Source organism: Anas acuta, chromosome 1 (assembly GCF_963932015.1).
Source record: "Anas acuta chromosome 1, bAnaAcu1.1, whole genome shotgun sequence".
In the NCBI taxonomy this organism is placed as follows: Eukaryota; Metazoa; Chordata; class Aves; order Anseriformes; family Anatidae; genus Anas; species Anas acuta.
Window position 1 is genome coordinate 7,761,064 of NC_088979.1, and position 23,972 is coordinate 7,785,035.

Here is a 23,972-nt window from a genome sequence, read left to right on the forward strand (position 1 = left end):
AGTAAGATGCCTAAAAGACTGTCCATCTTATCTGCTGCTGTCTCTGCCTCACTACCTCACTGTTCTCACCCCTCACCCCATGATACAAATACACTGTTTCAGTATTCTAAGAATCCAGGGCATTTTCTACTATTAACCTTGCTTTGCCACAGTAAGTGAATTAAGTTTCCATATTCTGCCATTACTGGTGTCCATTACTGTTGATTAAGAGAAAATAATGGTGATCAATTTATAAGACAATTTTGACTTTGGTTTCTCTGCCTGCATTTTCCAATAGAGGTCCCAATTATTGCCAGTTTTGATTCTATGATGTGGACGTCAAGAAAGTAAAAATTACAAGTCAGTCACTGGAAAGTCATCATATGGCAGTGTCTTTGGTTAGTGGTCATGAGATCATGACCATTTCAAAGGTACCTATGAAAGTTTTGCAGAACATCCCTGAAGGTATATATTACCTTTTCTTTTCTCTTCAGTGCAATAGAAAGACTTAAATTTGGCAGACTTGTAAACCATATTGCTGTTCTAGTAAGTGTTCAGGAAGTGTAGCACAATGTCAGACCAGTAAGTAAATAATAAGTCATAGAATCATAGAATCATAGAATATCCTGAGTTGGAAGGGACCCTTAAGGATCATCAAGTCCAACTCTTGACACCGCACAGGTCTACCCAAGTTCAGACCATGTGACAAAAAGAAAGAAAAAAGAACAATGTTTCCTGGAAGAGTCTGCTCTGTTCCTATGAGGATAAAAAAATTGCATGTAGTACTTTCTAAGAAGTGAATAGGATGTAATGAAAGTAAGATATACCACTTCATTTTAGAAAATTGCATCTGAATTCCTGGAAAAAAATGAATTTACTGATTTCATATGGAGGGAAAGGGGAAGAAGACAGAGTTAACAGCTTTTATTGAACCAATGTGGAAGACAAACACGAAGGTGGATTTTAAACCAAAGACCAAAAGAAAGAGCATAGTGTGTAATTTCTATCAGGAAACATAAAAGGAAAGAAAAAGCAAATTGCACTATAGGGAAGAAATAACCACGAGGCTTTATGTGTGCACTGCCTGTCTGATGAGAAACACTGAGAGGAAAGAGTTATGCTTATATACGTGGCGCAAACAGTTACAAGATAATCTCACAGCTGAAATGTTCGCACTGAACTGTAGATGCAATCTGTTTAGAAGCGACAAGAAAAAGGGATACTACAGGGCTCACATTAATAAGTCAGTCTGAGGGACCGAGGCAAAAAGGGTATGTTTTCAGTCTGCTTTGAGACAGGAAGAAAGGAAAGATTAAATGTTGCAAGAGTGAGAGAGAAAAGTATAAAATGCAAGGCTTGAGATTTCTGGCTTGTGAAGAGACTGCAATTGCAAATATACCTCCAGAGAGCACATCAAAACCGTCTGACCCGTGGGTGTATTGATAAACATCGCTCTAGAAAGTTCAAGTAAACAATTTAGCTTAACCAAGGAGCAAGAGCAAGGAATAGCGCAGAGCTGGAGTGTGATTTTATGCACAGCAATATGTTATTCACTAAAATAAAATATCTTAAAGATTAATTGTTGCCAAATTGGTAACTCTAATAAACAGGAGCTAAGGGAGATATTTATCACAAATTATCCTACATGGGTCGTAGGGAAAAGAAGGAAAAGGGATTCTTCCTGGGAAAGGCTAGCAATGCATATCTCTAAAATACAGTGGGAGCAGTGAAGGTGGCTTTGTAAGGAGGTAACAAAAAACTACTCTGAGTTTCTGCTTCCTATTTGTATTAGGAGAAATATTTAAGCTGCACTCACTGAACGTAATTACAGAAGCTTTCAAAAATCCTTAAATATTTAAATACTTAATCTTCACAATATCTCTATTAAATAGATGTTTCTTTGTACCCCCAATTTGCACAAGGGAAACATCTTTTAAAGCTTAGTTTTATAAGTGGTTTTGTTTCTTTCATGTGGAAACAGCATAAAATGCTGTATGGATGCCTTTGCAGGTGCAGCTTTGTAGGTGGAGACACAAGTGAGAGGTTTTTGGCTCTTTGATAACTGCTGCCAGTCAAGCCCATATTCACTACAGGCTTTGAGACGTGGATGCAATTAAGTAAAAGGACACAAAACCATATCTGCAAATTTCCAGTCCAGCCCAAGGCTCCTTCAAAGTCCAGCGTGGAGAAGAGGGGCCCTGCTCAGGACTGCACACGGTGAGCACTCGGCCGTGCCAAGCGCAGACTCTGCAAGTTCTTGGCACTTCACCTCCAGCTGAAGCTATCGGTGGCTGCTGCTTTTCTGAGCCAAATTTCCCAGACAGAGAGAAGGAAAGGAAAGCAGTGTGGGCTTATTTTAAACTTGACATTTCAGCGGAGAAAATGTATAGAATAATTGGAAAGACTTGCAACAAGTATATAAAATATACCCATAGATTTTGACCAAGAAGTTACTGGATGATCTAGCACAAGATTGAGAAGCTCTACACAAAAGAATATAAAAATAGTGCAGCTGGATGGATTAACTCAGATGTTCCTAGGGACATAACATTATTTCACAGACATTCGGAAAGACAAGTCACCTGTACCTTAATTAAATTTTTAGAAGTCATCAAATGAAGAGGGGCTGCCAGACAGCGAGTGAGAACAAAAGGGGAAAATGAGCCAGCTTCTGCTCCCAAATACATGCACACTACTCTGTTTAGGCTTATTGAGTGTTCTGCTTGAGCATCTGATTGTAGAAGCTGACTCTTTTAGCGATAACCTTTAACCAAGTTTATTTTCATTAAAAATAATAATAATAATAAAATATAATAAAATAATATATAATAAAAAATAAAGCCTACCATTATTCACTTTATTTTAACCCCGAGACTATCTAGCAATACAACAAGGGTGGTAGCAATACAACAAGGGTGGTAGCAATACAACAAGGGTGGTACAATTGGGTGGCACAGAAACACAGAATACAAAACACCCATGCACACACACAAGTCCTCTGACTCATTATTATGAGAAATAATAACTCTGAAAGTGCAGTGCCATGCAGAGCCCATGACAATGGGAACATTTATATTGGTTACCAAGTTGTGGACAGGACAGACTCCACACAACTTCAAAACTTAGAATGAAACTTAGCTGGAGAAAAGCCAAAATGGGACACAATACTCAAAGACTCATGCCATACCCATAAAGCAGTACACAGTGAATGTATGGAAATGAGACTTTACAGAATGAGATGTAATACTGCAAAAACAACTCCTCTCCAGCCCCAGAGGAGGGAAGTGCCGAGGGAGTGCTCTCTGCTCTGTAACCAATGGCTAGGGATGACATGGAGCTGTGCCAAGGGAGGGTTAGCCTGGGCATGAGGGAAAATTCCTGTGCCATGAGGGTGGTGAGACGCTGTAACAGGCTGCCCTGTACCTGTCAAGTGTTCAGGAGGCATTTGAACAGCCCCCTCAGGAACGTGCCTCAGCTTTTGGTTAGCTCTGAAGGGGTTGGTCAGCTGGACTTGATCTCTGAGGGTCCCTTCCAACAGAAATATTCTGTTCTATTCTATACATTCATTGAAATTACTTAATGCATACAAAATTATAATTCTGCAAGCATTTGATAACAATGAAAATCCAGGAGAGGAAATGTATGCCATAGTTGCTAATAGCAGAGCAGTTACAGAGAAAAAGATTAAACAGAGCCTGGCTGAACGTCTCCTTCAGGAAAATGATGGTCCACAGCCAGGAGATGTAGGAAAAGGGTGTGACAGATGAAACCACAAATATGTTTCCCTAGGAATGTTGTTCCAACAACTGCATTAGAAGGCGTTGAAGAACTGTTTACATTGCTTAGGAAGTTCTTCTGACCAGTGGCACCATTTTTAATCAGAGATTTATCATGCCCTCACTGTCTGTTCCCCACCCAGACCTCTGACTGGTTGTCCAGTGTCACAGGACCTGGGCAGTGGAAAACACTGTTAAATCAAAATTATGATCTACTTACCCCTGAAGTAGCATTTTCATCTACTTTGAACCCACATAATTAGAGCAGATAATGCTCCAGCTCTTTTGCACTTCCAAAAACGTAAAGCGGCCAAAAATGTGTCTTAACTGGCTGATTAAACTGAATTTAGAGCTGATTTTCTTTGTTAGTGTCTTGAAACAGCCAAATCATTGCTATGAATGAACAGAAAGTTGGCCTGTTTTGTACTGATGTAAACAATGACCCAAGCTGCAAGGCAGAACTGGGTCTGATAGCTGCTTGGAACAAAGTGGATTCAGTGCTATTAACTATTATAGAAACATGTGTGGAAGTCTCTGTATGAAGAGATTTATGACCCCTGCCACACCAGCAATCCTTGGGCCAGATTTTCAAAGGCACATAAATATGCAAGTGATATGGCTAGTGGGATTTACCAAAGCATATGTAAACTTCAAGAATTCAACTTCCGCCAAAGTCAATGTGTGCAAGGATATTTTATGGATCCTAGTAGGTGCTCTCCTGCAGATACAAGCGCTTAAACACCTTTGTCAGTCTGCACTGCGGCCCCATGAGGTTGCTGTTACAAAACATACACGACTCCATGATTTCTTATAAGGCAAAGACATCTGGAAGCTATAAATATGTAAGAAGTCAAGACTTTGGTCCACAAATCCATTTGAGTTAAGCTGGAATCAGTGGCACCAAGGGACCTATGTATTTTTGTGCATCTGGCCTAAAACTCCTATTTCATGCCAAAGTTCTTCATCATAACAAAAAATGGAAGAGGAAAGTATCAGCAAATGTGCAGAACTGCCCCTAGATCGTTTCTCATATGTGAATGAAGTATCAGGTAGGCTAGCTAATAACTGACCGGCTCTGTAGATGCTCTGCCCTGTCTAGGGATCCTTTCTGCAATCCAATCTGAACTAGGAAGAGCTGTCACACCATCACTGCTTCCAGATGCTCCAGGAGTGGTGAGATGCTTTTTTAGCTGATTTAGAAGCAAACAGCTGCTTGAGGGAGCACTTTGCCATCAAAGGTGAGGCTTTTCAGATGAGATGTCGTAAGATTCAGCTCTGTGCCTCACCCAAGTTACTGAAGCTCTTCCAGAATATTTAATCCAGGAATTTTATCCTCTGCTTTCTGTGGTCTTCTAGAATGGCAAGCTAAAGGTCTTTTGCCAACTTCTGAACCTGATTAAGCCTCAGATTTGCTGCTAGCTCATTCCAAAGCAGGGTTTTATAAGCAAACAGTCTTCCCTGTAGTGCAACGAGCTTTGTCTGCTGCACCTTTCTAGGGGTGTTGAATATGCTGGGGCCCATAAATCTGATGTAAAGCCAGGGCCTTTCAGGAGACCTAGAAATAACACGTATGATTACAGAAAGCTTTAGGAAGCAATGGGGTGCACCTACTACTAGCAACATCTTTGCTTCTAGCTAGAGAATCATTAGCATTCATGAAAGACTGAACCAAGAAGAGTAAATCATCCCAGATGTAAATGACACTGCTAGAAAGCTTCACCACTGAACTTCCTTGTGTTTGGTTAACCTGATTGCAACTTTGAAAGCTGTTGACTCAACATAGCATCTGGATTTTAACAGGTTCAGGGACAAAGCCATATGCTTTGACAAGGGTGTGATATGAAAAAGATTCCCCACAACGTGGTACAAAAGGCAAATCTGTCTAAAGCAGTCTGAAATCAGGCACTAGTAGGCAGTGATTACCAGATATGTCACAGGGCAGATAAGGTAGGAAGTATTCAAAAGTCATCATATGCCAAATAGTGGCATCTTTACTCAACAAACATACTTTAAATGTTGAATACAAAGGAAAACTATGGCAATTCAAGTTACGATTGCATGGTAGTTACGGGAAATGCTGACATTTTAAATAGTGGTTAACAGCGTTTTCAATTGCTTTTAGAAGAAACTAAAGAGGTAAATTAAATCTTCCCACATATAAATTTTATCCCTGAGTTTCAAGATCTGTCGAGGAGGATGCTGGCACAAGCTCCACTGTATTTGTTTCGGTTTGCAAAGAACAGCACAAGGAGAATACAAGCACAATATATTCCTGAAGGACATTTGAAGAGTGAGAGCATAGACTCTTTGCTACTTGTACTACTTTGACTTATAATGTGCAGAGGGTTACATTCAGAATTGTAAGTATAAGGCTCGCTAAAGATAGGGGATGGACAAAGAGAAGAAAAAGCAATCAGAGAAAGCAAAATTCAATAGCAGAACAAAAATATGGTAAGTGGCTTGGAAAGAGCTTTGCCTCTTTCTGTGGGGCATGCATATATGAGTTGAATTTCTTAAATAAGAAAATGTTTAATTATCTTTAATAAGATAATTAAAGCATTTTCAGATTTCCAGTGTCCTCTAAATGACCAAAAAAGTCAAGATCTCATCCATTTGGAGCATTCAGCCACATACACAGACACAAAAGAAAAAGAAGTTACAAAAGCTCTGATCCTGCAAGATGCTGAATATTTGCTAAGGAGAGCATATGGGTCACATCACTATGAACAAATGCAGCTGGCAATGTTATCTATGATGAGAAATTCTGTAGTCAATGAGGTTGCTTTACATTTGTATTGCTGTAAAAGGAGCAGAGAATTTGCTGCCTTATTTCCATCTACAGTCAGAGAGTAAAAATGTCAGCTTAAAGATGCTGGCACCAAAAAATAAATAAATATCCATAGCCTCAACATGAAAGGCAGAGATGGTATGTCAGAGTTATATTTAGATTGACCTGTAGAGTTGATATTGAGATTACTCTCACCAGTACTGATCCCAATGAACCATCCAACCCATCTCAAGGAGATCCCACCCAAAAGCGTCAAGTTTATGCTTAACCAAAGTTGAGCAGTGGCCTTGCAGAAAGCTGGGGGACTGCAACTGGATGTTTTTCCTGCTCCTAAGTAGGTCACATATCTCAAGGAGGGTTGAACAATGCCTTGTCCTTGGGAAGCCAGCAGAGATCCAAGATGTAAGGTTAGTGAGAGGTCATGGTCAAACCCAACTATCAGTATAGTCACAAAAGCGTAACAGAAAGGGAAGGATCTGGGATGGGGGCAGTCAGCCCAAAAAGGACCAACTGGTTCAATAGTAATACTGAGGAATTCCTCAGGTATTGTGCTTCCATACATGGCATAGTTTCTGTGAACCCAATCACTTATACCACGACTGACAGCAGAGAAAATTTATAAAAAAAATAAAATTTATAATCAAATAACAAAATAAAAGGGAGGAGGACTGTCAATGCTAACAGCTAGCTTGAAAACTGAGAGGAAGTGCAGTGATTAATATGATTGATTAAAAAAAAGGTGAAATTCAAATAACAATAGTGAAAATGTACCTATTTTACTGAAAAAGTCATTGAAATTTTGCCATATGATTCAAAACAGAACTATCCTTTAGATTTTGTTTGCCAATTTTTCAAATTCTCAGGTTCTCTGCTTTATTTTCAGCTATATTTCAACACACACAAACTTGTCAAGACTCCTGTCTGCTTTCTCTTCCCTTATCTGCCCTTAATGATGTACCAAATGCAACAAATGTTTGATCTTTTCCATACTTTTACAGAAAGCATCTCAAATAAAATAGAACGTTTTCACAGTTCTTACACAAAACATTTTTTTGACCTCATGAATATGAAAACTTTCATATTAGCACCTCTGAAATTAGACTCTTTCGAATGTTCATGTTTTTTTGTATCACTTCAGGCTGAGATACAATTCTGAAGTCATTCAATGTTCACAAAATGGCATTTTCTAATTCAGCACTCTACTTTTACAATACCTTTTCCATGCCCCAAGAAGTTCCTGCAGCATAGGCTCTCACTGACCTTATTCAAACAGGGGCTTCTCCAAAAAGTAACCTTCTTACAGCTCCAAAAATATATCCAAAATATCATTAGGGGACAAGTAAGTGGTCATCCCTCAAACACTGCCTGGGGTAGGTAGGTGGCAGGGACTTTATTTCACAACTAGGGAAACTGAGGGATGTGTTTCGATGATTTGCTGGTTAGAAGGTCTGTGGCAGAATCCAATGTGACAAATAGGGACAGGTGTAAGGAAGAATCTGCAAACTTACTTCAGTTATCCAATTCTGTATGGTATTAATTAATGTTAACAAAGGCGGGGAGGGGGGGGGATAGCTTTTTTCATTCTCATGATTGTGAATGTTCCAGCTACTCGGTATGGATGATGACAAATAATAACACTGACTTCAAGAAGTCTTGTGAGAGAGCAACAATCAACTTCTTCCTGCAGTTGCAAACAACCTTTTTTACACTGGGAAAATCTAGCATATCTCCCAAGTGCATTTTACCCACCACAATATTAACTGCTCTGAAGTGATGCATTACAAGCAAGGAAAAGTGGAAAGCAGCAGGATTTACACGCAGAACTCATCACAATAAAATGCAGAGCTTTGGCTTTCACTTGGTCTGCTGCCCAATTAACACATTTGTCTCTGACAGGTTGGATGTAAGGATTTGAAGCAGAAATAACAAAAAGGTATAATGCATTGTCTTGTTCACATCCTTGCCTATTCTACTGCTTAGGGGAGTAATCTGTACCCCCTCACCTTTTTAACTTTGTCACTGACCTTCATGATTTATTCAAAGCTCCTAGATATCCAGCAGACCCATCAGAGTACAAGCTACATCAGAGGCACCAAAGACCTTCTCAGGAGGTCAGATGATTTTCCCAGGAGACAGTTCCCATTCAGACTCTTTTGGGAAGCTAATTGGTATTTCTGAAGTTTAGCCAGTTTCTTGCAAGATCTATGGCAGATTACCAGTCAAACATATCAAGGTATGGAGGTTCACAAGATAACTTTAGCCATGATAATAACTCTTCTTTTTTTATTCTTTGTTGTTTTTTGTTTGTTTGTTTGTTTGTTTTTTCCTGAGCAAGAAGTCCCTCAAAATCAAGGGGTTTTGCCTCACTGGTTTTGGAAGCAGCTGCAATCAGGCTATGGTCATATCTAATACCTCCTGGAATGCTATTAACCACCAAGAGAATCATATAATATTATTCTAGGTGTCTACAGTAGTTTTCCTGTACTAGCTGTCCTTTAAATTGAGCTGGGAATCCCTAATTGGTCTTCCATGCTAAAAGAAAGGCGGGAGGGAAGTCGAGAAGAATGTCTCATGGGAGAGGAAGACAATATTTCCTTTTAACACTCTCAACATAGAGCAATTGCAATGAAAAAGCTACACATTCTTGTGCAACTGATTACATTGAATTAGTATTAATGGTACATCTTTTAAATAAGACTCATGTCACCCTGAGGAAAGACTTCTACAGTATAGCAGTCTATACTTGAGTTACTGCTCTGGGTAAGATTTTTACCTAATGGAGAGAAAGACTCTTCTGTGATAGGATTCATCTCATCCTGAGAGGATGGAGGAGATTGGATAATTCACAACTTTAAAGAGGTTATTTCTTTCCAATTATGACAAAAGGATCCTTAGAAAACTAGCTCAGAAGAGGTCACTACAGACCTCCAAATTCTGGAACAATGAAGCTTATGCTTCCATTATGACTTAAAAATCCATCTCTGTCACCAGTAAAAGTCACTGTGGCAGGACAAACCTCTTCTCCTTCGCTATCCGTCATTATTACCTCCATCCAAAGGTAGTTAGACCATTTACACACACATACATGTATAAATATATATATGTGCAGGTATATATACACATGCACACATGGAGTCTTACTTCACTCTCAGTGTTTACTTTGCTAAATTCTGTTTCCTTTCAGATAAAAATCAGAAAAAAATGAAAAAGATAAATCATCTAAATAGAGAAGCTATGAGCAATGCATCTCAGTTTCTGCCTTCCTTTCACTCATGCATTTCCTTTTCTTTGCTTTGACCTTTCTCTTCATGGTTTTAATCTTATCAGTTTTCTCTTTCACTTTTTAGGTTTTTCTCCTTCCTTTTTTTTTTTTGGGCGGGGAGGTGAAAGAAGGGATGTGAACCATATTTTCTTCTCCTCAGTGAGCTTATTTGGAATTCAATTTCTTCAGGCCATCTCCTTTACCTCTTTGCCATGTCTTGTTTTCCAAGTTCTTCATCTCCCCTTTTTCCTCTAATTTTCTGGTACCCTTCACCAAGACTCTGACAGCAGCATTTTGTCATGAACTTCTCCCAGTCCTATTCCTGCCTGTTATTGCTGTCTAGAAGAAGACAGTAAGGCTTCATCATCCCAAATCAATGATTCCTTCTAAGCTGGTTAATCACTATCCCAACTGGTCTCAGTGACCTACATACCTCTGTGCAATTAAGATGCTTATGCTAAGCATATTTTGAATCATAATGCACAGCTATAAAATCCAACATAATCAAATAAAAAAATATATAAATTTCCATGGGTAGAGATGCTGAATCAGAGACAAGGTGATCTTCATTAAATAAAAGAGCTGTTGAATAGTCAGTGCACTGCAGGAGATTATTCTTGGTCTACCATATTAAGACACCTTATTTTAGCTAAATAACTGAATATATATTGAATAAGTATGAAGGGGAAAGAAGTACATATTTTGAGGTTGAAGATTAAACCCACTCAGATCCTTTGAGGGGCTTGCTAAAGATCAACTCTGTTAAGCTGATGTGTTCTTCCAGGAGTAGGCTCCCTTTGATCCATGTAACCTGAAATGCAAGACCTGCACAGATAAAATAATTGCTTAGAAGATGTGCATCAAAAAATCACTTACAGCAAGTCTGCAAGGTAAAGGGAGAAAGTGACCTTTCTGATTTAATCTTGGTGTAAGAAAAGTTAAGCCTGTATTTTATTTCTTCATTTATGTTTGTATAAATATTTATTTTTATATAGTCCATTTGGTCTTAAGTAACCAGTTTTATTTTCACTTTATCTGAAGGCATTCTTCTCCCAGGGATGTAACCTGAGGCACTGGGACATTTTAAGTGTTGGACGAAAGAAGCAAGTATCTTAAAATGACATGGTAAACAGGAAAGCTCTTCGGAAGGCCACTCTTCTCACTACATTGAAGCATCTTTTTCATTACTGAGAATTTGACCCTTTTCTCGCACAGGCCAATTCCTCTGCAGAGAGCAATAAAATCCCTTTACAATGACAAAATACCACGTCTAGAGGTAAGCAAGAGTATGGGGAGCTATCCAAAGTGTGCATGCTTCAAGCACACTTACATCAAACCAATTTGAGCTGGGACACTAGTAAAGATATAAATATGCCTACACAAAGATACATCCAAAAAACGGAGCCTTACACTTCAGGAAGGATGTAGAACAACTTACAAAACAGTTGCTGTACCCTGCTAAGAGCCTGCACATAAGTGTCAGCACAGACATCTCATGGACCATAAAGAATGTTTCTTGGCCATAAAAATAGAAATCTTGTGAGAGTTCAGCAAGAAAAGCCCTGTGACAACTGTTCTACTGTCTCCAGAGAAAACATTTTGGTGTTAAACACCTTGAGAAATTCAGAATCCAAATGCAATCAAATTTAACTTTCAGTGTTGATGACAATGTTTAGGATGGCAGAATTACTGATTTCTCAAGAATAGATGTTTTCCATTTGAGAAAAAGTAGCTGTTTCTTCTGAAGGGGAAGATAAGACTTGGCAGCTATTAAGCTTGCATTAAGAAAAATAGAAAAAGACATAGCACCAAGAGAGGCAAATGCTTTCTTCAGGTATAATGAGTGTTAAATTAGAAGTTTAATGATCCAATGTAATAATACTCTGAATTCAAGAAAGGCATGTGGTATCCAGCTGGCCAAATGATTTTGACTACGTGCCACCACAAATGTAGACTCTTATTTAATGTCTGTGGAACCAGACCAAAACATGAACACAAATTTCACACCACTCAAGTGCAAAATACTTGGTTGGCTTCAGGTTTTTGAGCGATCTTTCACATGCTGTGGCTGACAATTAGATGCCTTTCCAGCTGTCAAAACGTGACCTTATTCCCTGCCCATTCTGGACCTGACTAAATGACCACTAAGATGCTGAAACTTCATCTAATTTCTGACTTTCTGCTGTAAATGAAATGTAACTGAGATTTAGTAATTGGGAATAGAGGTGTTTTTTTCTCTCAAGAGGGAAGCAAAATGTGCTTGCCACACAAAGACTATCATTTGAGTAAATAAATAAAAATACTGCAGAAAAAAATTCTAGATTGGGAGAAAAAAAAATGAGACCATCAACTCAGAAAGTAAACCTGTTTTTTTGCTTCTTGTATTTTTTGTCTGTTTGCTGGTTTGTTTTAATAGTGTTCTATTTTGTTAAAATAAAAGCTGGATGTAAAGTTCCTACTGGCATGTACTCTGTTCATACTGAGAACATGAAGTAATTTTAAAAAGATACCTTTTTTGTTGTTCTTAATGCATTGCCACATGAGAGGACTGGTCCACAATTTTGCCCCCTCAAGAGCCAGAGGTCCCTATTAATTTGTGCAGAGCATAACTTTCAATTTGTCTTCTTCATTTTCAGAGAGCTGCAAGGGAAAAGAAAGGAATATCAACTTCTCCACTTCATGAAACATAGTCTTCATGAATGCATCTTTCTTATGTTGTGTTACAGCCTTTCCTGTTTACCAAATTCATAATGACTGGCAGATGCAAACAACTTTGTGCTTCAGTGTAATTAACAAAAAAAGGCTCTACTACTGTTTATTATGAAAATATTGTGCAACTTAGTAAAAGGATGCACTTACCAGGAGCTTAAGTTTGTAGACGGAGCAATGTCTTTGATCCCTGTTACATGGGCCAGGTGGATCAGACTGCCTAATCTTTGGGGCATCCAAGGACATCACATGCAGCAGCCGCTGGCAGTGAAGGGTGGGAGATGGTTCCATGTCTGGTTGCTTTCTTTGTGAAGCCAGCTTGAAAATGAAGAGATTTCTTTTGCTTTTTTTTTTTTTTTTTTTTTTTTTTATCACCATCTTGCAAAAAGCACAGATGCAGCTATTGGCAGGATTTCCCTTTCAGGGTATTAATGTTAAAGAGTGGATTTTGGAAGTCTTTTATTTTATTTCTGATCTCCTGTCTTTTAGGCTTACTTAAATCCTAATTCAGCCAACTTCCAGAAGTAGACAACAGGAATGAAATGAAGAGCAATACTGCCTCTCACTTACTAGATTTTTTTCTATTCTGTTATTTATGTTCATCCTCTAGGTTTCTCCATGAAGAATCACGAGTGTTTCAGCTAAAGACAGGTTTTTAAAAAACAGATGCTTAAGTGACATGTTTCCCTTGAATATGACATTTGAATGTTAGTACCAATTAACCACACAGAAAAATCTTCCCCTTGTCATTTCATAGCTCTGTGTTGACCAAATTGGCCACGTAAAATGTCTTCAGTACAGATGTACTGGGGGAAGAGAAGTCAGAGAAAGAAAGCAATCACATAAACACAATGCACAGAAAACATCCATCACTGTATGGAGCTGGTCATTGTCATCAGGTTTCTAGAGAGTCATTCGCTTGCTACCTGCATGGCACAGCATCACAATTACGATTACACTATCATATCCAGCACAGAGAGGATTTTATCCCATTAGAAACGCTTACCTTTCCCTGGTTCCTACCACACAGCACCTCTGCTCACCAGCATGATGCCTGTGCCCATGCAGAGACAGAGACAGAGACAGAGACCTGTGCCCATTTCATTTCTTTTCAATTACAGCGCTGGCCCTCCCTGTGAACTTCACCCAGAAACATCTGTGTATTCAAGTGATTCAGAGCTAAAGCCAGGGAAGTGTTAATTCATAGTAGGGCTACAAGTAAAACAAATCAAACAGAGCAGAGACCAGGTGGAAGTGAGCATCCTGACGGAGAGGTAAGCAAACAACCTTTAGCTGTAAAGAAGCTGACTTTTACAAACACGAGTTGGCTATTCCACCTCACATGGTGATAACTTAAGGATGGCAGAGCATTCGTCTTGGTCAAAATGATGCCTGTTGGCACAGGAGGGCCAGGATGTAGCTGTGTTACAGCGAATGCCACCAGCACAACAGAGATGGCCTTTGCATTGTCCCTTTTATCTCAGTGCATGGTCAGTGCTCCAGAACCAAACTGAAAACCATGGCATACAATCATAGATAACTTGGAATTTCATTTCCCAACACTTAAAAAACAATGATTAATTTCCTTGAGGATGATACGGCTGTTTGGGATATTTATAAGCATGATTTTACTTGGATTTTGTGAAAATATGGCCAAATGTTGCTGTGCCCACCTTCTTGTACATCTTAGGAGCATGCCTCTGCTGGACTGTCTGTCATTCCTTATGTTATACTCTAAGCTCCTTTAGCTACAGCCATGGAAAAATGCTGTCACAGGCATTTGTATCATTCTCTAATTTGATTTAGGCTCTTAACAGATTAAGAATCAGAGCAAGCTGATGATACAAGGGCTCTAGAATCCCAGAGATGCCAGTGAAAATTTAACAAAACAAGCACAAGTAAGACACTTTCACATTTTATCTTGCTTGGGAAAATGTGGAGCAGTGGACTGAAATCAGTGAAGTTGAGTTAATTAACCTAATGTAGAAATGATGACTTGAAATTGCCATTTCAGAACCGAGGCAGAATGGAAAACCCGTGCTGTTCCCTTGGCAGCTTGGTCAATAACACATACTGAAAGCAAGTGGGTACATATATCCCCAGTCCCTCAAACAGGAAACTATTTGTCAGCTACTGCTTAGCTCAGTGATGTATAAAATGCTTTTATATTTTCCCACGGGAATTGGAAAAAGAAATCTTTGCTGGGCCCCTTTCCTTCAGCACTACAACAACCCTCTAACATGCTGTTCTCTGCTATATAAGAAGAAATCAAAGAGCACATAAAAAAATCCCCTGGTTGGCACGTTGACACAGTCTTGGTAAGGAGGAAACAAATCTTTTTTGAGGGATTTGCCAGAAGCAAGACTGAAATATGGAGCAGTACTTTTGGGGAAGTTAATGTTACCCAATGGATGGACACAATATCTGGATTGGGAATGACCCTGGGAGGATGTATGATGGAGAGGAGGAAAAACAGACACTATGAATTAGAAAGGTTCTCCCATTTCCCACCAGCATGGCAGGGAGCAGGTCCAGCATGACCACAGAGTTGGTTAGGGAATATCAGAGGAAGAGTAATACAGTGTCTTGTTCATTTGCATTTCATTAACAACCTTGGGTCCAGCCCTTTCAGGTCAGACTCCAAAACATGTGTAGAAGTGGTGAGAAGCTTTTAAACATCCTGTGGGATGACCTAGGCATGGGTGCAGATGTGCGAAGACCTGAACAAATCTGGCATCTGCTTTGCCTGAACGTCAGGTCTTTGTCTAACGTGAATACAGGCTGGGCAATGAGTGGGTGGAGAACAGCCCTGAGGAGAAGGACCTGAGGGTGCTGCTGGGTGAGAAGCTCAACATGAGCCAGTAATGTGCGCTTGCAGCCCAAAAAGCCAACCGTACCCTGGGCTCCATGAAAAGCAGCGTGGCCAGCAGGGCAAGGGAGGGGATTGTCCCCCTCTCCTCTGCTCTCGTGAGGCCCAACCTCCTGTGCCCAGGGTCTGGGACCCCCACAAGAAGAAAAAAAAAGATGTGGATCTGTTAGACTGAGTCCAGAGGAGGGCCACAAGGATGATCAGAGGGGGCTGAAGTACCTCTCCTGCGAAGACAGATCAAGGCCTCACAGCAGCCTGCCAGTACCTAAAGGGGCCTACAGGAAAGCTGGGCAGGGACTCTTTGTCAGGGGGTGAAGTGACAGGGCAAGGGGTAGTGAGTTTAAACTAAAAGAGGGGAGATTTAGATTAGACATAAGGAGTAAATTCTTCCCTCAGAGGGTGGTGAGGCCCTGGCACAGGTTGCCCAGAGAAGCTGTGGATGCCCCATCCCTGGAGGTGTTCAAGGCCAGGCTGGATGGGGCTTTGGGCAGCCTGGGCTGGTGGGAGGTGTCCCTGCCCATGGCAGGGGGGTGGAACTGGATGATCTTTAAGGTCTCTTCCAACCCAAACCTTTCCATGATTCTATGACTATCTGTAAAATCAGGTCAATAACAACACACTTGCAAGAGACTTAGAATGCTATTTTTTTAGTCCAAATTGGTTAAAATGGATCTGTCATATCAAAAGCAATGAATGGCATGGGAAAGAGAAGGGAAATAGGTCAGCACATACCCTGCCAGTACAGATTCACAAGCTCTTTTTTCTTAGGAAAATAATTGTTTAGTGCTTAATTCACTGCTTCATTTGGTCTAAAAATGGAAAAATACTTCTGCATTCAGAATTGAAATTTCTTTTATTTGGGGGCTGGGGGTATAATTTTTGAAAATATATATAGCTGCATTCTATAGGAAAGACAAACGCTAGATTTAGAAAACATCTTTGTGTTGTTGTTGTGATGTTTCTTTCATTTTCAGCCAGAAATTCTTGCCAATTATGAATTGTATTTATAAATAATTTTGGTTATTTGGGATATATTTAAAGAGAAAAAAAAAAAAAAGAGAAATCACTCTTGAAAAATGTCATTTGGATCTAACAAGGATTCCTGAAATCCCCTTATGTAGTTTCAGTTTAAATAAGATCTATTCCATTTCAGTTTAACCAACCTCCTTTCTGATCTGCTATGTTTCAGAGTATTAACATATGAATAATAACCTACACATAAACCCCTCACAGAAGTAGAAATATAAACTATGGGCTCTCTATGCCTGTGCAGGTACACTTGCAAAACACACATAGAGGTCTACAGGTCCTATAGACACTTTGACCTGAAATCATGAGTATGAAACAGTCATTGCCACAGTTCACCACTGACCAGCCACTGAAAGATTGTTGTGCACTGTTAGACTGTCAGTGATGGATAAATTGCTTTCTTCATATGTTTTGCCCACAGTTTTGCTAACATATCAGGGCTTGTGCAAGACTTTCTGTTTCGGTGAAGGATTTCAGGGAAGAAAACAGCAATATTTTAAAGCTGTCAGAATCGTGATCAGTCATAAGTGCAGGCAGGTGACTGCAGAATCACACGCAAGAAGATGTTTGGGTCCTTGTGGTACTTGCTGGAATTCCAGATGATGCACTGTAAAAAATCAATGACCTGATGATGACTGCAGGAAATAAAAATAAATAAATAAATAAATAAATAAATAAAGAGCCAAATTAAACAAAAAAAAAAAAAAAAAAGTATGATGGGCAAATAAAGGAAGGAGGGAAGGAGGGAAGGAGGGAAGGAGGGAAGGAGGGAAGGAGGGAAGGAGGGAAGGAGGGAAGGAGGGAGGGAAGGAAGGAAGGAAGGAAGGAAGGAAGGAAGGAAGGAAGGAAGGAAGGAAGGAAGGAAGGAAGGAAGGAGGGAAGGAGGGAAGGAGGGAAGGAGGGAAGGAGGGAAGGAGGGAAGGAGGGAAGGAAGGAAGGAAGGAAGGAAGGAAGGAAGGAAGGAAGGAAGGAAGGAAGGAAGGAAGGAAGGAAGGAAGGAAGGAAGGAAGGAAGGAAGGAAGGAAGGAAGGAAGGAAGGAGGGAAAGAGGGAAGGGAAGGAGGGAAAGAGGGAAGGAAAGGAGGGAAAAGAAAGAAAGAAGTGAAAGGATAGGGGTTTCAGTGTTATGAGTGACAAGGAATTTAGTCCTGATTCTACTGAAGAATCCTACATAAACAGCTTTGTCAACACATCAGATCCATTTCCCTTTTGCCATCATGTCCATGCCTCCATTTATAGGTAAGAGAAACTGGAAAAACATAGACAAGTACAATATCATGACTCAGGAGTAATGTTCCTGTTACCTGATACACCATTTGATTCCTTCAGATGGTGCAGAACAATACAGCACTTCTTGGACCACAGATGCATTTGATAATGTCACAGTTTGTGATTGCCTTTTTTACATAAACCAATATAACCAGAAAAAAGAGTTATTCTTTCAGGCAATACCCACCCTGACCCCCAAAAAGACTTGCCTGATCTTGCTCTCTCTTATAAACCCTGCCTCACCTTCATCCTTAGAGCATCACTGCTATAACACTGTCTTTTTTGCTATTTAAAACGCCCACTGAGTCACCACACTGAAACTTGGAAAGGTACATATATATATATATATATATATATGTGTGTGTGTGTGTGTGTGTGTGTGTATAAATGTATATATGGGATTTTTTCTAACTAACAATATTTTTGCCAAATGCTCAATGACACTTTTTTAAGATAATGTATCACTGAACCTTTCTACTTTCTATTTGCTATCTAACAACGCACATTTTCTGCTTCATTAAGGGAAAAGACAAATAGGCATTTACATTATCTGTTTTGTTATAATGGGCAAACGTCAGTAAAAAATCACACAGTAACGCAAATCTCTATGGAACCAATTGTTCTTTCTAACCTCTCTGAATTACCGTTATCTTTATGAGCAAGGAGTCTACCTGAGAACAGTGCTGCAGTTTCCAGACTGGGAGTTTCACAGGCTTATTCAGAGAAATTCATAACGTCAGTTTGCCCAGACCTTTTTTTCCTGATAGATGCAGAATCACAGAACCATGGAGTAGGTTAGGAGGGATCTCGGGAGACCATCTACTCCAACCTGCCCTCTCAAGCAGGGTTAACGAGAGCAAGCAGCCCAGGGCCGTATCCAGCCAGGTTTTCAATATCTCCAAGGACCGAGCCTCCACTGCCTCTCTGGGCAACTGGTGCCAGTGTGCAACCACCCACACGATGACTTGAGGCTGACACAAAGCCTGCTTAATCGCTGACTTTCACGGCTGACCAGAGAAGCAAGCAAAGGCAAGAAAGCACATATAATATGTATGAGTTAAATTACGGCATTTGCAATTTCGTACAATACAATCTTACCTAGTGAGGCCCCAGAAATTGCTGAGAAACCGGAGAATACATTCAAGCATAATTAACCTACTGTTATAATTTGACCTTACAATTCAGAGTTTATATGAGCAATACTCATTTGATGGTTTCAATACAATAAAAAGTTAATGGAAGATTATTTTTTTAGGCATAAATCTGTTTCCCTGCTTACTTGTATAAGCTAAGTAAGAACTACAAGCTGCATACTTCAACCATGTTCTTCAGAATCCCAAAGGATAACAATACCACTCCGAATATTCCAGCACAGTCGGAAAGAACAAGCTGCTGGGTTGTGTTCCTTTAATACCTGATCAAAAGAAGGACAAGAATTTGCTGTTTCCCAAGAGACACCCTAGAATCCTCTCATTAGGTTAATAGCATCACTTAGAAAAAAAATCACAACACTAGTAGACATTCATCATCTAAGGATCAAGCTGACACACAACACCAAAGTCATTTAGAGAGGCGTCCGGCCCTATCAAAAGAAGCTATAACTATTCCACTCAAGCTGTTTAAATGCCTGTTGCTGGAAGAATTTTGTTCTTTGCTTTGGAGGACAGCTACATCATCTTGCGTGTGCCTGGATACAGACTTGCAGCTCTCCTAGAACAGAAAAGAGCCACCACCACCCCTGCTGAATAGCAAGTGGCAGTGGGACCCAGCACCTGTGCCCCAACGTGCGTAACACTACTTGATATATGGTGCTATTGCTAATAAGCAAGGAAAATCAATTTCTTATTGTTTGGGTTTATAGAACCTACTGCAAAACTAAAAATATTTAGACACATGCTCCCTTGTGCGAATTCCCTAGTCATGTTCTGGATAAGGAGAGCTGACTGGGGAAAATGGTGCTTTTTTATGCACCAGGTGTGCAGTATGTTGCAAAATAGGTAAGCAGGAAGGTGTTTTATGGAGAAGCACAGGCATGCAGTTTATTCACCGTCTACAAAGTGTGGAAAGTTCTTCAGCAGATTACAACGCTGCAAAGGCACTGAAACAATTTGAAATGTGCCAGTGAACAGAAGGATTTGATCTATTCTCTGTGTCGTGTAGTGACTTGTGATCTGAAGAAAGGTGAAAAGAGCAATCTTTCTACTAAATTCCTTTTGAACATAAACTTCATTGCGTGCACCTAGCTGAAATATAACTTAGGTTAATGGTGCCACCTGGTGACAAGTCTTACCCGCTGTTTCCATACCTTGTCGAGCAAGAAAAAAGAAATTCATACACTATAAATCTTCCCCTCATGAGTGACCCCCCCTAACAATGCATCAGCTGCAATAAATATTTGTCCTGAAGAGCACAGGGTATTGTACACCGAGGATGAAAGAAAGAAAGATAAACAATAGGGAAGAAAATATTTCTGCACGGGTTTTTTCATTTTAGACACTATCACACATTTGGGGTTATTAGCTTGTGAAGAGAACGCATTTAATATTGCATGAAGGAAAAAGGGAAAAATGACACGGCTTTATCTGAATTGGCTGAGGATAGTGGAGCAGGGGACTTTGTCTCGCTCGAAAACTTCTCGTTGGCTGCAGCAGTGTGTGAGACTCTAGCACCACCTGGGAGGATTTTACTACCCCACAACTCCAGTCCCTGAACACAAGACATGAGGTTTTGAGCCATGTGCTTGATTATTTTCTCTTTGCTCCTTACTTGTCAGTAATAGTTTACATGAGACATTAATTCTGAAGCCATAAATTTTTCCGTGGCTCCCTCTCCATGTTGTAACACCGCTGAATGTAACGGCACAAAGTTTTAGGGGAGGCTCCTTGCAGGGGGCAGACTCTTGAGCCATCTCCCCAAGGAAAATCAGAATTTCCACTGCAGGTAGCAGTAGGTGCTGGGGGAAGCACCTGGGGCAGGGCAATTGTGGCACAACAGGGCTGGAAACCTTGCTCAGCCAAAGGAGTGAGCACAGCAAAGACCCAGAGCCTGTGTGGTATCTGCTGGGAGCTGTGTAACCAGCCATAACACTTTATAGTCTTTCTGTCATATGCGTAAAACAGTGAAAATTTTATATACAGATAGCTTTAAAAAGCTAATAGTTAAAGAGATGGGTAGAGGAGAGTAATAGAAATGGAGAGGGGAGCTTGTATTTTGCAGAAGATGCTTGGGCACTAAGTGGAAAAAGACATAACATCATGCCCCAGAAATCAAAATTATCATCACTGCACAGTAAAATAGCCAGGCTTTGTGTTACGGATCAGACTGCTGATTCCTCTGCAGATCTGCTCATATGCAAAATTCAAGCTCCTAACAGGCACTGCACAACCACCAGCTGCACTGCATTACAGTAAAGGTTGCAGGTGAAGCCAGTCTTTTAGGAGTCTTGCTGCAGCTCTATTCCTCCACATATCATCCTATCTAAGACCTACAACTGCAAACCTGTACCATTTCAACAGCTTAAATGGTGACTTGCCCCTTTTTTAATAATAAATAAAAATAGATTTTAAAAAGAGCATTTAATAACAAAAAGCTTATTTAAAAGCAGTATGTTTGCTTTATGATTTTCCATGCTGGCCCAAAATGTCAGGTAGACCGAAAGTGATTTATGCTAGCCAGGCTATGAAGAGTTAAGCTATATCCTAATGCAAGGTTATCAATTTAATGCAGTTAATGTAAAATGTATGCTAAGTTTTACATATGTTTAAATGAAAGATGATTCCCATTGGTCACTGAAATGAGGAGAGGTGAGGAACTGGACCCCAGCAATTGTGTGAGTATGTGTTTTAACCTCTGGACTTCTTGTTTTTCCAAAATCTGTGTTCTGCTAAATTCAGCATTTTGTAAGGACACATGAAAACACTGGACAACTTTAACCATATTAATGATTTTTTGTGTTCCTGAATAGAGAAAAACTACACCTCCCCTTCACTCTTAAGACCCTTCTCAGACTGGGATTCCCCTTCTATGAAATCTAAGCACAGACCTCTTTGATTTAACAAAATAGGAATATCTCAGCTGCATTATGGACATTCTTGTCTTGGAAGCCTACTTCATATAATACAGTCACGTGCTGCACATGCAAATTATGCAAGTATCCATATGCTTAATTTATATGAGTATTTAACTAAACTGGCATAATAAATATGTCTAGTTAGATACTTGCCATAAGTGTGCAGCTGTCTGGAAGGAGGTACAAAATCACCATCAGTGGAATCCAAACTGCAGCTGTCATTAATCAAAGCTTTGCCCTTGAACATTCATCACTGTGATACTGCTGTGACAAAGTGGACTTTTACTGCCATTTAGGACGGGAAGCTTTTAATTCCTTAAAATAGTTGAAGTTCTCTAAGGGTGCAGATGCTGTGAAAGAGCCAGAGTTTTCATGTTTGTTCTCAACAAAGCAAATAAGCAGGGGAAAGATCAACAAAATGTTATAGAACACCAGAATTATCTGTAAAATGCTGCGTATTGAAATGTTGAACTTTTGCACGGTATGTTGGAAATCCCCATCGAAAATATTTGTGTTTAAAAGAAATAATTGACGCATCTTGGATCAATGAACCGGGGATAATGCAATCAGGAACGATGTGATTTTTTGACCAAATGAAGATGTTTACAATATTGAAGAGGAGGTACAGAAGGAGTTTTAGTCAAGACCATGTTCTAGTTAAGACCAGGTTCTAGTTCTAAAGCTCTGCCATTCACTGTCTCCTTTTCTCTGAAAAGAGCGGTGGCCATCAGAACTATTCACCCATCAGACTAAGAGTGAAAGAAATGGTTTGCCTGAGCTCACTGAAGGAAACCAAAGCAATCCAGAGAGCCTTCAGATGGTGAATGTGGCCGATATTCACATCAAGGCTTCACTCTAGTCAGACTGTGAGCCATCTTTCTTCTCACCACCATCCATCTTTTTTAAAAGATGAATTACATCTTTCCAAATATTTTGTATTTCCTGTAGTAGTTGAGAATATTCTTAACTTCTTCCACATGCATTGCCTAGGAGTTAACCAGGGATTTTTCCCAAATGATGTGATATAAGTCCACAGGGGCTAGTAGGCCAGCAGATCCACCAACATCAAATTTAGTCTCAGGAAAAAAAGTTTTGGGTGAATGCTAACAGGAATATTATTCAGTTTGGTTGAATAACTGCCAACTTGAGTAAGATTAATGGGGACAATTTGCAACTTCTGAATAACTGAATGAAGGTGTATTCAGACAACACATACCCAACGAGATCTCTTCCAACACCCTCAACCCACAAGCTATGCCATGGAAATGAAGCTTGCTGAAAATGAAATGAAAAGAAGGAGCATCTTCTAGTGCTGAGCTTAGATACGTACTTTATAACACCCTGAGCCTCCAGAACAGAGCAGTGACAGCCACTGATTTATGAGGAATTGTTTGTGATCGCCCTGGAATTGCCCTGACTGCAAATTGTTTGGGAAAATGCAGGTTGGATGGGCCAAAATCTTGTCAGAAACCACTTGAGCAATTTTACAGCATAGATGATTGAGTCCCTCTGTGTGGAAACATTCCTGTTCCCATTTTAATACACCAATAAAGACATTTCCAAATAGATTTCAGCTGTCTGTATGTTCTCTGAGAGTGTTTTATTGGATGGTGAGAGTGAGCACATGGGCAGTTATTTAACTTGTTAATTCATACTCCTGCTTGCCTTGCAGTGACTTTGTCATGCAACCATACTCGAAGCAAACTACACAGAATTTGCTGACCGCAGCTTTTCCTCCATTTGTGAGCCATCTGTTCACTTGCACTTGTGTATATTGCTTGTACACGAGATCTGCCCCAATAAAATTGGATTCTGTCCTATGAGAACATTATTTGGTTCAAAAAGACCAGAAACTCCTCATCACCCACCAAAGGTTTTGGATTCATTTACAGTGCCACCGAGAGCCTTGAAGTACATAACCCACAACTTGTACCAACCTACAGCAACCTCTTAAAGTTTTCACTGTGCTGTGAAGTATTTCAAAGCAAAATGCTGTGTTTTAGCCAAGAATTATTCTAAACATATTGTTTAGTGAAGGCTTCCCCAAAACCTTGTTCTTTGCCCCAAACCTGTTGAATAGTTTCCGGTTTTGGAAAAAGCATAACAGTTTGTGACAGTTCTGGTGTGATAGTAGAGGTACTGATCACAACGCATGATGAGCACGGGCTCTGAGATAGATGACTACCACGTCTCTCATGTCCAGTGATTTTCAAGGGAAAGCAA

The 23,972-nt window shown here is 39.9% G+C and overlaps 1 protein-coding gene and 1 long non-coding RNA gene across 14 annotated transcripts in view; both read right to left on the minus strand.

The window, feature by feature from the left end:
• The window catches only part of DLG2 (discs large MAGUK scaffold protein 2), a 1,027,768-nt gene that overhangs the window by 968,990 nt on the left and 34,806 nt on the right, over positions 1–23,972 (minus strand). The window lies entirely within an intron of this gene.
• Positions 1–23,972, minus strand: part of LOC137846494 (uncharacterized) — a 44,789-nt gene that overhangs the window by 5,270 nt on the left and 15,547 nt on the right. Inside the window, exons 2-3 of the long non-coding RNA XR_011090511.1 lie at positions 12,665–12,832; positions 12,316–12,445 (exon numbers count right to left, since the gene is read on the minus strand). This is a non-coding gene — a long non-coding RNA (uncharacterized lncRNA). The remainder of the gene's footprint in view (positions 1–12,315; positions 12,446–12,664; positions 12,833–23,972) is intronic.